At 38.7% G+C, this 16,588-nt stretch overlaps 1 protein-coding gene across 2 annotated transcripts in view; it reads right to left on the minus strand.

Annotated features, from left to right (window-relative positions):
- The window catches only part of tln1 (talin 1), a 107,238-nt gene extending 92,926 nt beyond the window's left edge, over positions 1–14,312 (minus strand). For both annotated transcript variants that reach the window (XM_063014782.1, XM_063014781.1), the window contains exon 1: positions 14,198–14,312. The gene's annotated coding sequence lies outside the window, so the exon portion shown is untranslated. The remainder of the gene's footprint in view (positions 1–14,197) is intronic.
- Between the last annotated feature and the right edge of the window lie 2,276 nt (positions 14,313–16,588).

Genomic DNA, 16,588 nt, shown 5'->3' on the forward strand with positions numbered 1-16,588 from the left:
GTATTGTAGGGTACTGTGCAATGGGAAAGGGGCTTCAGTCACTGGAAAAAATGGGTAACCAAATTCAGCACAGGTACTCAGGTACAGTAAGGGTCACTTGCCAATGGAACCAATAACTGAAAGTGGGATCACAGATTTGAAAATGTACAGTACTGTAGGGTACCATGCAATGGGTAAGACAGCCCACATGGCAACCTGACCTGACCTGACGAAAAATAATAGACTTATATAGTATAAAAATATTTATGTCCACTAGCTGGTGCTAGTTGCTTATAGCCAGCAGGAACTGCAAACTCCTCCTTGTCGCTTCGTATCATGTGAAAGGCTGGAAGGCAGCGGCAAAATATGCATCCAGCCTCACTGTGAACAAAGTGCAAAACGCTTATCATGTAAAATTGTCTTAATTGTAAGTACATCATTTTTGAGCGTGTGTCGCTCTGTGATGCATTGACATCCTGTCTGGAGTGTGTTCCTGCTTCACACCTCACACAGGGTTTCCGAATGACGATGGACCGACTCCAAACTTTAGAAATGTGAAACAATTAGTGCAAAATAAAGGGGTAAATAAGTGAGGATTGGACAGGGTTGCAAATAAGACTATAGGGAAAAAACATGATGATTAATTAATTAATGTATTTATTTTATTAGGACTTTGCTTTCATGTTTTACACAAGATTCATCAGTTCAAGTTTAATGCAAAGTTTAATCTCCAATTCACCTCACTTGCGTGACTGTGGGAGGAAACTGGAGGTCTCGGAGGAAACCCACGCAGACACTGGGAGACCATGCAAACTCCGCACAGAAAGGACCCGGACCGCTTCACCTGGGAATTTAACCCAGGACCTTCTTGCTGTGAGGCCACAGTGCTACCCACTGAGCCACCATCTGATAGTGCTCCTGATCACAATTACACCAAGTATATAACAGCGACGCTGTCCAAACAGCTCAGATCCCCAAGACATGAAGTTCACAAGACAATTAAAAGGTGCTGTGGTATCTGCTACGAGAATGTTATCAGCACATCTACGACTTCAGTAGAGAATTATTTTGTCTCGTCTGTTCAGATGCAAGATCTATGTTTTGAACTTAACATTGCTCATATATCATATATCAAATTTAAACATGATAAATCTAATACCAATCTAGGTTTGACATTAATACTTAGTATCGGATTAGATCTCTTATACATAGTGAACGATGTTGGATACAGTAAGAACATAGACGTGCTGTTTCTGTTACACTGACAAGAAAAATGCATCAAGTCTGCAGATCTGATTTGGGAGCCTTAACGTTCCATGCATCCTGGAAAGATATGACCAGTGTCACAGCTCCCACATTCCTTCAGCCACATTCCCACAGACCACAGGAAGTCAAACACAGGCTTCACTAAAACAAGTGTAGAGTTCAGACATTAAATGTGGTCTTTTACTTACATCAAAACTGCACAATGTTCTCAACGTAAGTGTTTATAGTTCTATCTAGAAATAGCTGTTGGATACACTACAAGATTTTCCAGAACACTAACATAGAATAAATACAGTGGTACTGGTGTCGAGTTTTAAAGGCGTTGAGTTTCAAGGCATTTTTTTCCCATAAGGATGTATGGGAAACATGTTAATGAATTCCATGGTCCCATGGAACTACATATATTTTAGGCTCATGTAATGTAATGGGGTTGTTTTTGACAACAATGTGCCTTTACTGAACGGAATACAGTATTCCAAGATCAAGCATCTCCACGATTAAGAAGCATAAGGAAACAATAAAGAAGTAAAGGTAAAGAGCAGGTTTTGTTGTATTTTTGTATTGATTTTTAACTGTTTTTCAATTGTGTTTCAGTGTCATTAGTGGAGTTTTCGAGTTTAGGGGACGTTGAGTTACAAGGTACCACTGTATAGCTAATGCTATAAAATGATAAAACATGATCAGACGATTTCAGAGAAACTGAAATCAGCGTCTTGAGCTGCTCATTTGAATCTCATGATGCATTGAAAGCAAAATGTAGAGAGGGTGAAATGCAGCCTTTATAAATCAAAGTCCACATTATACTAGATCCCGGATCGGTATTGGGTCCGATATTGACTTCATATACAGGCCGTTCTATTTACCGATCCAAATTCCAGTTCGCATCTTGTGCTGGACCATAAACCCACCGTAACTTAACATAATGTAACATGAGGCATGTCACCGATCCAGGTTCCGTTACACATCTTACTAGAGATGGACCGATCGGGGTTTTTGGCACCGATTCCGATCTCCTTTCAGGGACATCGGCCGATAGCCGATTCCGATCGGTGGGGGGGGTGATATTAGCAGTAAATAAACTTAAAAAGAGCCTCACAGTAAAGATAAACCGGAGCAGCGCGCGCGTGTGTGTGTGTGTGTGTTTGTGCATTTAGAAGAGACGCTTTGTTCACAGTATCGCTATAAGTGATTCATTGATTCATGAGTTGATTAGTTTTTATGTGAAGCGTAAGTTTCTCTTCTCAGTTATCTCTCCGTGTTTACTGTTATTAATTCAATGTCGTGGTTTTAAATAAACACCAACTACTACAGAACATTTTGTGTGACTCTCTTACATTAAAAAGCTTCATTAAACTGCTATTACCACAGATCTGTAACCGAGTCAGACTCGTTCCATCGAAGGAGCTAAAAGTTTTCTGATCCTAAAAGTTCAGCAGATGATCCTAAACTAACGAATTTGGTAATGAATAAACTTTTGCCTCTGATTGGCTCTGTAACGTCTTCTGTTCTCATCTACATCACAAGTAAGAACCGCTTACGATTTACCAAAGTGAACCAGGAGTTTATATAACGTGCTGATAGAATCGACTCAGATGTGACCGGGTTGAATTATCTTTTTAAAGTAAATATTACAATCAGCAAAATTACATCGTAAGAGCTTTCACGATGGTTTCTGTACGATTGTTGATGAATGGTGATGTGATGGTTGGTGCTTCGTAGATCAAAGTCTGGATCAATCCACTGAGCTGTTAACTTAACGTGATCTTTATATATCACACGATCGGATCGGCTACTTTTAGGAAATATCGGACGATCGCCGATAGCATATTTTGATTAAAAATCGGCCGATACCGATTCGTAGCCGATCGATCGTCCCATCTCTACATCTTACCATGAACCCGTGACAGCTTCAGTCAGTAACAGGGAAAAAACAACATTAGCTGTTTATTGTACTAAAATGTCCTTTGTATGGAAATATTTTAGTCTGGAAATGCAGAAAAGCAAAACTGCTACTTGCAATGTGTGCAAAGCTAGCGTGTCTAGGGGTGGAAGTAAGGTTTCGTCGTATAACACGAATAATTTAATCAAGCACCTGCAGAAGTTTCACATTAAATAGTACCAGGATTTCATGCCAGCGGGACAAAAGCTAATGTTTTTTTTTTTGCTCTTTTTATATGATGTTCTGTGTGGTTTCAGCATCATAATGTAACCCCTAACACAATAACAATCATAATAATATTATAGTATCGGTATCGGCAGTTGTGTATCGGAATCGGATCGGAACTGAAAAACTGTGGATCGACCCATCACTACATTATACTCCTTAAATAGACAGTTCACAGCTCAGGAGGTTTGGCACGCGGGACATATTTCATTTTAAAAACCGTAAGGAATGTTTTATTAGTTCCAGATTGAAAGAGTAAATTTTCACACGTGCTTGGCATTGAGGAGTATTTTTATTCATGTGTTTGAGCTTTCAGTGATTTAGAGAGCTGGTGATTTAGAGACTGGCCTGGTTAGGACTTACTCCAGCTTTCTTAATGACCCAGTACTCCATTTATTCCACATATCTGATGTGAACCACTCTATTAGCCAGACGCTGCAGATGACTCAGTTTTATATAGCTTGTTGGTGTTAAGTAATGTAAACTACTACTAAAAGTGGCAGAGACTGCTAGGTGCCAGTGAGTGCTCAGCCAGCTACCAGTAATGTTGGGCAATATAAGGACAACGTGTACTGTTCCTGGTGCATGTATGTTACCTCTGCCTCTTGTCTGAGGAGACATTTCCTGAGTAATTATGACCTCTAATCTAGACGTCTGGTAACCGTATGCTCATATGTGGGAGTGACTAATGCAGGAGTGACTAATACTGAAGTGATTCTTACAGCTTCAATCCCTTAATAAGCAGCACTCAGACACTCCAACACTGTAGTCATGGACAGTAAGCCACCACCAATGCAGCTAAAATGTATTTAATGACAACAAGTCAAACAATAACATGTACAGTGTATCACAAAAGTGAGTACACCCCTCACATTTCTGCAAATATTTCATTATATCTTTTCATGGGACAACACTATAGAAATAAAACTTGGATATAACTTAGAGTAGTCAGTGTACAGCTTGTATAGCAGTGTAGATTTACTGTCTTCTGAAAATAACTCAACACACAGCCATTAATGTCTAAATGGCTGGCAACATAAGTGAGTACACCCCACAGTGAACATGTCCAAATTGTGCCCAAATGTGCCGTTGTCCCTCCCTGGTGTCATGTGTCAAGGTCCCAGGTGTAAATGGGGAGCAGGGCTGTTAAATTTGGTGTTTTGGGTACAATTCTCTCATACTGGCCACTGGATATTCAACATGGCACCTCATGGCATAGAACTCTCTGAGGATGTGAGAAATAGAATTGTTGCTCTCCACAAAGATGGCCTGGGCTATAAGAAGATTGCTAACACCCTGAAACTGAGCTACAGCATGGTGGCCAAGGTCATACAGCGGTTTTCCAGGACAGGTTCCACTCGGAACAGGCTTCGCCAGGGTCGACCAAAGAAGTTGAGTCCACGTGTTCGGCGTCATATCCAGAGGTTGGCTTTAAAAAATAGACACATGAGTGCTGCCAGCATTGCTGCAGAGGTTGAAGACGTGGGAGGTCAGCCTGTCAGTGCTCAGACCATACGCCGCACACTGCATCAACTCGGTCTGCATGGTCGTCATCCCAGAAGGAAGCTGACGCACAAGAAAGCCCGCAAACAGTTTGCTGAAGACAAGCAGTCCAAGAACATGGATTACTGGAATGCCCTGTGGTCTGACGAGACCAAGATAAACTTGTTTGGCTCAGATGGTGTCCAGCATGTGTGGCGGCGCCCTGGTGAGAAGTACCAAGACAACTGTATCTTGCCTACAGTCAAGCATGGTGGTGGTAGCATCATGGTCTTGGGCTGCATGAGTGTTGCTGGCACTGGGGAGCTGCAGTTCATTGAGGGAAACATGAATTCCAACATGTACTGTGACATTCTGAAACAGAGCATGATCCCCTCCCTTCGAAAACTCATGGCAGTTTTCCAACAGGATAACGACCCCAAACACAACCTCCAAGATGACAACTGCCTTGCTGAGGAAGCTGAAGGTAAAGGTGATGGACTAAACCCAATTGAGCACCTGTGGCGCATCCTCAAGTGGAAGGTGGAGGAGTTCAAGGTGTCTAACATCCATCAGTTCCGTGATGTCATCATGGAGGAGTGGAAGAGGATTCCAGTAGCAACCTGTGCAGCTCTGGTGAATTCCATGCCCAGGAAGGTTAAGGCAGTGCTGGATAATAATGGTGGTCACACAAAATATTGACACTTTGGGCACAATTTGGACATGTTCACTGTGGGGTGTACTCACTTATGTTGCCAGCCATTTAGACATTAATGGCTGTGTGTTGAGTTATTTTTAGAAGACAGTAAATCTGCACAAAAATAAAATGAACAGCTTTAACAAACTCAAGCTGTGAACATACTGAGCGACTATAAATTATTAAAACAAAGACAAGAAAAAATCCACTCAAGTGTCATGGCTCTTAATAAATGTGACCTATTAAATACTAAGTAATTCCAACTGGCTTCCAGACAGAAAGATTTTTCTCGCCTACTGAATAACGCTACACGTTGCTTTGACCAAATATGGTTGACTCAAAAAACTGGCGAGAGCCTCGTGCACCTCGAAACAAACCACAAGCCCAAATCTCCTAAATGGGAGCGAGTGCAGGGCACGCTCTGTATGCTCCGAACATAAATCCAGCCCCAGTCAGTGCTGCACTAGGATTCACTACAGATGTTTTGCCATACTAGGCTTTTATAAACAATGGTGGAACTTGAGTATTGTTCTGATCACCATAAAACAAAAGTCATTACTGAGAGACAATTCAACTCAGATAATAAATAACTAAACAATTTTAATAAATGCAATAGCTGACAATGTTTAAAATTGCTTTTGGCCATATTGTTTAGCATACAGAAATGCATGGTACACCTACTGTACCTCTCTGTGGCTTTAAGAGTCAGCAGGCTCACCACAAGATTTTGTAGTGTCTGTTGGAATTTGTGCCCACTCACTTACACTGATCAGCCATAACATTAAAACCACCTCCTTGTTTCTACACTCACTGTCCATTTTATTAGCTCCACTTACCATATAGCACTTTTATTACAATTACTGACTGTAGTCCATCTATTTCTCTACATACTGTTTTAACCTGCTTTCACCCTGTTCTTCAATGGTCAGGACGCCCACAGGACCACTACAGAGCAGGTATTATTTAGGTGGTGGATCATTCTCAGCACTGCAGTGACAATGACATGGTGGTGGTGTGTTAGTGTGTGTTGTGCTGGTATGAGTGGTGAGTTTTTAAATACCGTGTCCACTCACTGTCCACTCTATTAGACACTCCTTCCTAGTTGGTCCACCTTGTAGAGACGATCGCTCATCTATTGCTGCCGTTTGAGTTGGTCATCTTCTAGACCTTCATCAGTGGTCACAGGACGCTGCCCATGGGGTGCTGTTGGCTGGATATTTTTGGTTGGTGGACAGTGAGGTGTTTAAAAACTCCATCAGCGCTGCTGTGTCTGATCCACTCATACCAGCACAACACACACTAACACACCACCACCATGTCAGTGTCAGTGCAGTGCTGAGAATCATAGTTGGTAGTCTTTTATACATCTTTTGCCCATGGGTGTGGCTAAATCATACATAAACAATTACTACTTAGAATGTGTAGATATGCCTAGGGCATGATTGCAGTAGTCATATTCCAATATTTGAAGAATAATAAAGAATGTTAATGATGGAATCTTCTACTGTCATACAAAGTCAATGAAGGGAGTATAAAGGGGGATTATTTTCTTTCTTTCTTATTACACTCTCCGAGCTTCTATGTGACACTTTGTTGGTGTGATTCTTCTCTGCAGACAAGAATAAAACTCATCAATCATAATCCAGTCTTGAAGGTACTTCGTTAAGTTTGAGTCTCCTGGCTGCTTGATCACATTTATCTTACACAGAACGTCTTGCCTTTTGTGAAACTGTCCACGTGCAAAAGACATCTGAATTTGAATTTGTCCATTGACACACACAGAAGTCGGAATTTTCTTATCTGATCTGGGAGCGATCCGAAATGGTAATAAGGCTCATGCCTAAGGAGCACGCCCTCCTCCCGTTGTACACTCCTCTGATCTCGCTGAAGCAGGATTTTCCAGAGCCCCTCTTGAGAACACAAAAGGAGCCCTCATCCAGCACAAGCCCGCCACAATGCCACACAGTGTGCCATCAATGGCAGGCTTGTTGCATGCGGCACCGAGAGGAAGAGGGGGTGAACTCTGCCCACCAAAATAGGCTTTAGTTTAAGAAACATAGTTCCCTTTTATTTCAAATGCACTGGCAAACGTGTGTGCTTGATCGCTCAAGAAACAAAGAGGAAGTTCGGATCCCTACTAACAATGAACTGTAACAGTGATGCGCATGTGCTGCGACACAGTCTTCCAGAGAACAATAACAGGACGTTACAAAGTCCACATCCTGAGCTGCTTCTCTTATGAAATACAGAGTGTAATTTCATAAAAAGGGGGATCATCACTCTGTATTTAACAATAATAATCAATGACTACAACCTCTTTTCCTAAAAGCACTAGTGGGCTAATTAGATACAATGGAACAAGAGGGTCAAGTGCACATGCACTCATGGAACAGCAGAGCCATTTACTAAGTCACAGTACATTACTCTGTTTAATAGAGTTGTCGGTCCAGTTTAAAATCCCCGTGACTTCACTGATTGGTCCAAAGTATCGATCTATACCTAGAGTGACCGTTTCTCATCTGAAATGATCAGTGCAAGACTACACAAACAACATACACTAGACTAAATCTTTTTTAAAGAATGCTTAATCGGGGTGAACAAGTGCATTTTCCATCAATCAACCTTGGAAAAATCTTTCACATTATGTGCGGCAAAGCCACTTTTTGCTGACCGTGCACAATGTGACACAATGTTTGACTCTTTAAGGGCAAATTAAGTCAAACTGAAGAGCTATGAAGATTCTAGGATGAGGAAAATTGCTTTCTTTAATGCAGACTCGGTCTCCTCATTTCACAGCTCAGTACTCACCATGTTGTAGATTTGTCACAATGCCAGTGGTTCTAATTTAAATGAAATATAACAGTTCAGGGTTCTCCACGACATGTCTGTGCTTCGCTTCTGTCTACATCATAGAAACAATCTGTCTCATTTGCAGCATTTGAAAAGGTCAGCTGCACACTGGGTCAAAGTTCAATTAGAGCAAGGTGTAAAAACCAAGCGAGAAGGCGACAAATGTGTGCAAGACGTGATGCTTAAGTAGCACAGCGACAGGGAAGCGGCACTGCCTCACTTCATAGAAACTAATGACTAGGGGTGTGCTATATCGTATCGTTCACGATAATACCGGTATCATTTTTCAAACGATACAAAAAGTACCATATCGTAATAAAAGTGATATTCTTTACGTAATGACGTCACACAGCTACGCAAATGGCGTACGTTCGTTACGTGGGTCATTTGGGTACAGTAACGAGTATGGCGGAATGGAGGAGCTCGTTCCAAAAACTCCAAGTCCACCATAAATTAATCTTTGGCAACCCGAATCCCAACCACCGCTTTGCCAGCAACTTTTTTGCGGAAGTATTTCTGCACGCAGGTTTACACAGGGACACAATTCAACAGAGCACCTCCACCAAACAGTGCAGGAATACTCTCAACATTAATGTCCACTACCAACACAGATGTAGTACTACTATTACTTAGTACTAATACTACTACTGTACTTAGTAGTAATTGTGGCGCGCTACGAGTAAAGGCCCACCGGGCTCTGCGCGTTCCAGTGTTGCCAGGTTGGGCGGTTATCCGCCAAACAATTTAATAGCAGTTAAATAACACTTCTATTTAAAAGAAAACATTCCGTTTTAAAAAGCTCCAGCATCGTAGAAGGATATTAAAAGTAAAGTCAATTTTCAATGCTGATTTGGCTTAATAGTGTTGGTCAGTCTGTATCATATTGTTGAAAGAAAATTATTTTTCCATGCATTCACACTAGCATGTTCTGGGGTTCAATTTAAGGTCACCATTACACACAAGTTGGCAGCCAAATGATACAGTATTGCAAAGGAATATCTTTGAAATTCTTTCTCATAATGTTAAGGTTGCTATATTTTGTTTTGTTTTTTTACTTGTCAGGGAAAATAGAAAGAGAAAAAAGCTTATTATTATTATGCGGGTCTTCGTGATGTAATTCTACATGGCACTCACTGCCTGTATAGGTAAATGAGTGAGTGACCACATTAAAAAAAAAGTATCAGTTTCTGTGCGACCCCTGTGTGAGCAATGGTCTCAGTCTGGCCACCCTTATGGAAATTGTCTGACTTCGCCACTAAAGTACATTATGTTACATTGTTTTTACTGGAAAGACAAGAAAAAGAAAAGTGTGTATAATTCTTACATACTTCCTACATTTTTTTACAATGTGTTAACTTATATTAATTCTAAATAAAAATTTGTTTGCAATAGTGTTTTCTCGAAATAAATAAAATATTTTTCAGTGTTTTGTTATATCGCCAAAAATATCGTTATCGCAAAACTAACCTGAAATATCGTGATATTATTTTAGGGCCATATCGCCCACCCCTACTAATGACAACGCAGAAGCATTGACATTTATATTTTTGGCATTTAGCAGACGCCTTTATCCAAAGCCACTTACATTATAGTTACAGTATACAGTCTATACAGAGCAATTGAGGGTTAAGTGCCTTGCTCAAGAGCACAACAGCAGCAACCTGGCAGTGGTGGGGCTTGAATCAGCAACCTTCTGGTTACTAGTCCTGTACCTTAACCACTAGGCTATGGCTTGCCCTAGCCAAAGCTAGCAAAAAGTGAAAGTGAAAGCTTTATTGTCTTTTGGTTCTTTGTTTTATTTGATTATATGGACATGGCATTGATATGCCATTTTGGACACAACATAGCTGGTTGGTTCATATCAGACAACAAAAAACAAGTACTTCCTAGAACGTGCTATACATTGTATCTTAGACTCTGGTACTGTCCCAAACGCTTTTACATCCTGGCACATTAGACAGCCAAGGACAAATACCATGTTTTGTTGATTGAAGGAAAAGAAGTTAGGACATCCTTAACAGGAAACAAACTTTTAACACATTTTAAAGTACAATTACTGCGTATTTGCTGACCTGACATATTAAAAAAAACTAATCACAAGAAATGCTGCATGTGAAAATGCTAAAAACAGTTCATTCAAAACACCTCCCATTATGTTCTGTTTTGCCACAGGAGGCAAAATCTGGCAACCCTGCCAAAGGGCTTGCCAGAGTGATTGTGCCAAAAGAAGAAATGTTGGTTATATCTATTAATGCAGCACAAATGAACAAACACAGCCTACAAGTTTGGATTATGATTAGACAAGAAACAACTTCAAATTTTAGTTTTTCCCATATTTACCATTTCTTAATTCATGTTTGTCAGTTTTATTAACAAACATTACTTGCAAGTCGTAAGCAGTGCTGCATACTGGCCTCATTCGTATAATCCCTCGGTACGCCTAATTTAAATCATTAGAAATCACACTGCAGATGTGCACCGAGATGGTCACTTCATGTCCACTAGTGACAGAAATAAACAGAATGCTCCTTTAGAAATGTAAGAAAATAGAACGAAATGGGTGGAAAATCCCTCAGGCTGAAGCACTCCAAGTCTCAATTCATCAAGATGACATGTTGACTCCAAAGCATGGCCTGCTCAATGCAGAATCTGGGTCATGAAGCTCAATGTGCTAACAGATCATTACAGGTCATAAGCCTTTATCGTGACAACACCCACCAACTTTGACATGTAATAACTGCTGAGTGATGGGATGGTAGCAGCAGGCTCAGTGTTTACTTGAGTAATTGTACTACAGGGTTTAGTGTTTACATTACTCATGTAAGGTACAACTATTGTTAAAATAAGTTATATTGATTAAAGTTGATAGATATCTATACAAAGTGAACTAATTAAAGCAATACAAACTTCAGTATGACTATTTATTGTACATTATTAGACAGATTGGATATATTTGAAGCTTTAAAAAAAATGCATGGACTTGTATAGCAGAATGATGCATACAATATACAATATGGCAAGACGTATGTAGCCACTTCTCATAATTTCAAGGTCAGGTGTTGAAGCCACACCTATAGCTAAAAGGTGTATGAACTCAACTACAGAGTCCCCATTCTAACTCTACTGAACACATATGGTACGAATTGAGGGAATTCCCAAAAGAGTGGAGGCTGTTAAAGCTGCAAGATGTTAGACAGATTTATAATAATGGCCATGATTTTGAAACTGGATGTCCAAGAAAATTATGATCATGTGTTCATGTACTTTTGGCTATATGGTGTTTAAATCCATATGAGTCCATAAGGCCCATGAGACTTGCTTTGGCCACTGTTGTGTTCCAATGCTATGGATAAGAATCTCTGTATTAGAATCTATTATTCCGCTGGACACATTTCATCATGGCTGGATAAATACATCAGGTTTGCTGGCTCAAGAAAGTCTTGGGTGTCACGCTAAAATTTCAACTTACCCTTTTTGGAGTAATAGGTCACTTGGACTCACAGTGCATCCAAAAAATGCAGGTATTTGAACTTTAAGTGTAAAATAAATACTTCAGTATTTGGACTTGGAAGGTGCCTCACTCCAGAGCGTAAATTCTTCAGGAAGCTGAATTCAGTGTAATACCAAAGTAAAAAAAAAAACATCCTAGGTACTAATTCCTGTACTACTTATCCAAGTATGAATTTAAACCAAGCGTGTGAATTATTTCACCAGTTATCCAGCCCAAGAAAGTGCTCCTCTTAGGCATTTCAGCCCAGAGTTTGCATTGTACGCTCAGGTATTTGCACCCTCAGGGTGTAGTATTTGCTCTGGCACAACCTGTTTGATAACGGCTGCAAAGACAAGCCGACACACAAGCACATTTCAAAATACCAGGCAACTGCAGCAATGCAACATGTCTAAGTCTTTATGTATGACGATTGCACAAATATCAGAGACGATCATGTAATCACACTTTAGATTAACTGAGATCATCACAATTATTCATTACATTTCACAACAATACAATGTTGTGCTTAATTTCTATAGAACATTTTAACTTTGTATAACATTTGTATTTTAGTAATAGATGCATTGTTGTTCTGCATATAAACGTAATGCTTTATATAAAATTATGGTGGCAACAAGTCAACAGAAAGAATAAGTACTTTATCACATTATGTATGTTTTCCAGCTACTCTTACGTCACTGTCAAAAGAAAAGTTCCACTGTCTCATTTTTTGTTACCCCAAGCTTTATATATGGATTGCTGTTCTCGCTACATGCAGTGGATCCTAGTTTTCTAGTTGTTTTTTTATATATATACCCATAATGTGAATTACACATGCTAATTGTTTACAGGTATGAATGTGTGAAGTGTGTGTAAGACTGTCTGTCCTTATTGTATTTATCGTGCACTGCTAGCATCTGTATAACCAAAGTCAAATTCAAATGTGTGAGCATACTTGGCCAATAAAGTCTGATTCTGATTTTCTTTTTTAATGTGCACATTTCACGAAGTACAATCACAAATCAGGTGGATAGATCAGAAGAAGACAATAAAACATAATTATTTGACTAAAACTTTGACTGAAGCAAATCTAGCATTAGACTGAGAATCAACCTCATAACAACATGGAGCCTGCTGTCAGAATCATGCAGGGGAAGAACTTGACTACTAAAAATCAATATAGCAGTATACAGTAAGTGAAAAACAAGTATTCAACCTTTTGTTTTTATTATTTCATATTCTTGCAAAGGATATATGATTGTGAACGTGACATAAATGGAAAAACTTTGACTAAAGCAAATCTAGCATTAGACTGAGAATCAACCTCATAACAACATGGAGCCTGCTGTCAGAATCATGCAGGGGAAGAACTTGACTACTAAAAAATCTGTATGTAATATGTCAGTATACAGTTAGTGGAAAACAAGTTATTTTTATTATTTAATATTTTTGAAATGGATATATGAATGTTTATGTGACATAAATGGAAAAAATGTATAAACATTGGAACAAGCCAACTGGGGAATATAGTGTAGTTGAGTAGATGAGCTGAGTTATCATGTATTAAAACACAGTAATGTCACAAGTCCAGTTTTTTTGTGTTTTTTGTCTTTTAAACGTTTTATGAGAAAATTCCACTTATTTAAATGTCTAAAAATATAAATTATATAACGTTATTTAAAAATAACCAGCGTGTATGTTCCCTTCAGAGTGTGTTGACGCCTGAGTAAGTACCCTTCAAACTGGTAGCACAAAGTTAACCCACAGGCCGAGTACAAACTTTTATAAAGACTTTTAAAGCGCTAAAACAAACTCTAATGCATTAGTTTTATGATATTTACCACATAAACACTTAATTTTTAATACAACAATGTAACCCAAACTGAGGAACAGTAAAACGGAACTAGTTTTGTTATTTTAGCCAGGCTAAGTCAGCACAGAGCAGGTAAAGCCTGGTAGAGCCTTCACACAGCCAGCGTTACAGCGTTACAGTATTAGACTAGCTAACGTTCCTGTCCTCAACCGTTACCCGCCTCACAGCCCTGATTCTATTCCTCTTTATTCACTATCTAGCATTTATTCTAATAATTAACTCCACACACGTTTTAAACACAAAAGCTGTAAATAATTGATGCCTGTATCAGCTCATTATTAAGTTTGAAAAACGTTTAAGCGAGACACTAATCGGAAAAGGAACTTCCCACCCCTGATAAAGTTTCACAGGCAAAACAGAAGATACATTTCCGACATAATTAAACACAACTAAACTTACCTTGTATTCTAATGCTGTTACTCGTCCACTTTCAGAATAAACAATCCCTTTCCCCAGCACGAAACGTACTCCCGTAAAAGCTGGTTGAACGTCAGTAGCAGATCGTGGACTGTTGGCTCCTCAGTGAATCTGTTCTGTTAGAGCTCCACCCTAACACGGGCTGTATCTCAATCCACACCATAACGTAATACAGAGTGTGAGTACAGTACCACTCTGTTGCTCGTGTAATGTACTACTTAGGTGCCCTACACAGTAAAGTAGTTTGTGATTTGAGACGCGGTTAATGGAGCATTTCTAAAAAAGAACGTTTTAAACAAAGCCAACAAAAGTAGTCTGTTCATAACGGGTTGAGGTTTACAGGTAGAGTTTAGGCAGTTATAAAAGTTTAACTTTAATTTGTGTTGAATCTTGTTTAAGACGTTTAATATGTTCTGCACTTTTTCTTGAATGACGTTTACGCTAACGTAAGATCACGGTGTTCCGTACTGACAAGAAGAAAGTGGGTGGTTGTGCTGGTAACCAGTATAAATATATTCATCAATATATAAATCATTATTTACAGATTTTGGTCCATTAATGAATTATCAACGTTAGAAAAAACTAACAAATGCTTACATTTATTACATTAATAATAATAGGCAGATCTTTCAGTTTAGTTTGAAATACTGTATGTTAATTGTCCAAAATAGTGATTGTTCTTTATACCATTATGCTTTATTATTAATGTTATTAATATTATTTATCTGCCAAACTATAAATTGGCAGCCTTTATGCTATTATTCTGAGTCAATTATTTGATCACCCTTAGTTTTTATTATATTTTAGCTTTAAATTTGTACATGTATGTCTTTTGACAGTATATACTGTATGTAAGTATATATATATATAGATAGATAGATAGATAGATAGATAGATAGATAGATAGATAAATATATATAGATTAGATATAGATTAGATATTATTATAGATTAGATAGATTAGATATATATATATATATATATAAAGTTTATGGATTCTTCGATTTTCCCTATTGCATCTTGTCCCCAGACCTCATGTTTACATTGTTCTATAGATCTAAAATAGGCATTTATATGAGTATCTAATGTCTGATTTGTTTAAATCAAAGAAATAAAGAACAAAACAGCAAAAAATATTTATACGTATTATATAACAAGTTATATTTACTCAACTGTTAGGATGATGTAGTTCTTGATGTGATGCAATAAAATTTTAATATGCAAGTTGTTAAATATGTTAACCATTTACCTTGATGTCTACTGGTGTGATTAGCCATGTTGTATATATATTTACATTTATGGCATTTTACAGACACTTTTATCTGAAGCGACTAACAGTTGTGACTGAATATAATGTAAGGAAGCCCAACAGTGGCAACTTGGTGGTGGTGGAACCTAAACCAATGACTGGTTAACCAGTGAGCTTCCCAGCCATAGCCACGATTATAGCCATGTCATATAGTGTTACATTAAATATTTGTTATAGTATATATGCAAACCAATGAGGTCATGCTTAATGGTTTTCTTTAATTGTTACTATATAATGTGTTTTTCCGCTTAATGTCAGAGTTCACATCAACTATCCAATGTGCGCATTCATGTGATGACCCAGCAGCTGGATAAGTAGTCCAAGTAAATGGAGTAAAATTTTACCTACCCCAGCACCCCAGCTTACCATGTTTGATCAGCCAAAAAAACCAAAAAACATCACTGTCTATCTGTATTAGAACACTAATAGTGGTAACAGCAATCCAAAAGGGCATAAATGTGTGTTTAACCAGTGCTGCAATGAAAAAAGTTAACTGTATGGGTCACTGAGGTACTTGGAGAACACTCTGTAAAAGTTTGGCTTTACATTATGTAAAATGTATAACACTGGTAATTAGCAGATTGTTTTGTTCAATTTTACTAAATAATAATGCAAAAAAAATGAACGTTTTCAGCGCCATTCTAACAAAAAAAATTTAAAAACCTTGGAGTGCAAGACCTTCTATAATTGCTCCATCTAGTGGTTAGTGTCAGAACAACATTGAGTAGTGTTGCTAGAGTACCGTTGCTCTTCCAAGATGATTTTCCCCTTATCCACAGGACTAGAAGAACAAAAATCCTAAACCATAGCCCCACACAGCCATCAAATCTCAACAGCTGTTGGAAATTACTGGGTACTGGACTGGCCTGTCTGCAGTCCTGACCTGTCCCCAATAGAGAATGTGTGGAGAATTTTGTTGCGTCCTAAGACACGATCTTAAGACGCGTTTGCAGGAAGAATGGGACAAGATAAAACCTGAACACTAAATCTCTTGGTATCCTCGGTGCCAAAACGTCTTTTAAGTGTGGTTAAAAGGAATGGCAACATTACGAAGTGGTAAATTCT

Source organism: Trichomycterus rosablanca, chromosome 18 (genome assembly GCF_030014385.1).
Source record: "Trichomycterus rosablanca isolate fTriRos1 chromosome 18, fTriRos1.hap1, whole genome shotgun sequence".
Classification (NCBI taxonomy): domain Eukaryota; kingdom Metazoa; phylum Chordata; class Actinopteri; order Siluriformes; family Trichomycteridae; genus Trichomycterus; species Trichomycterus rosablanca.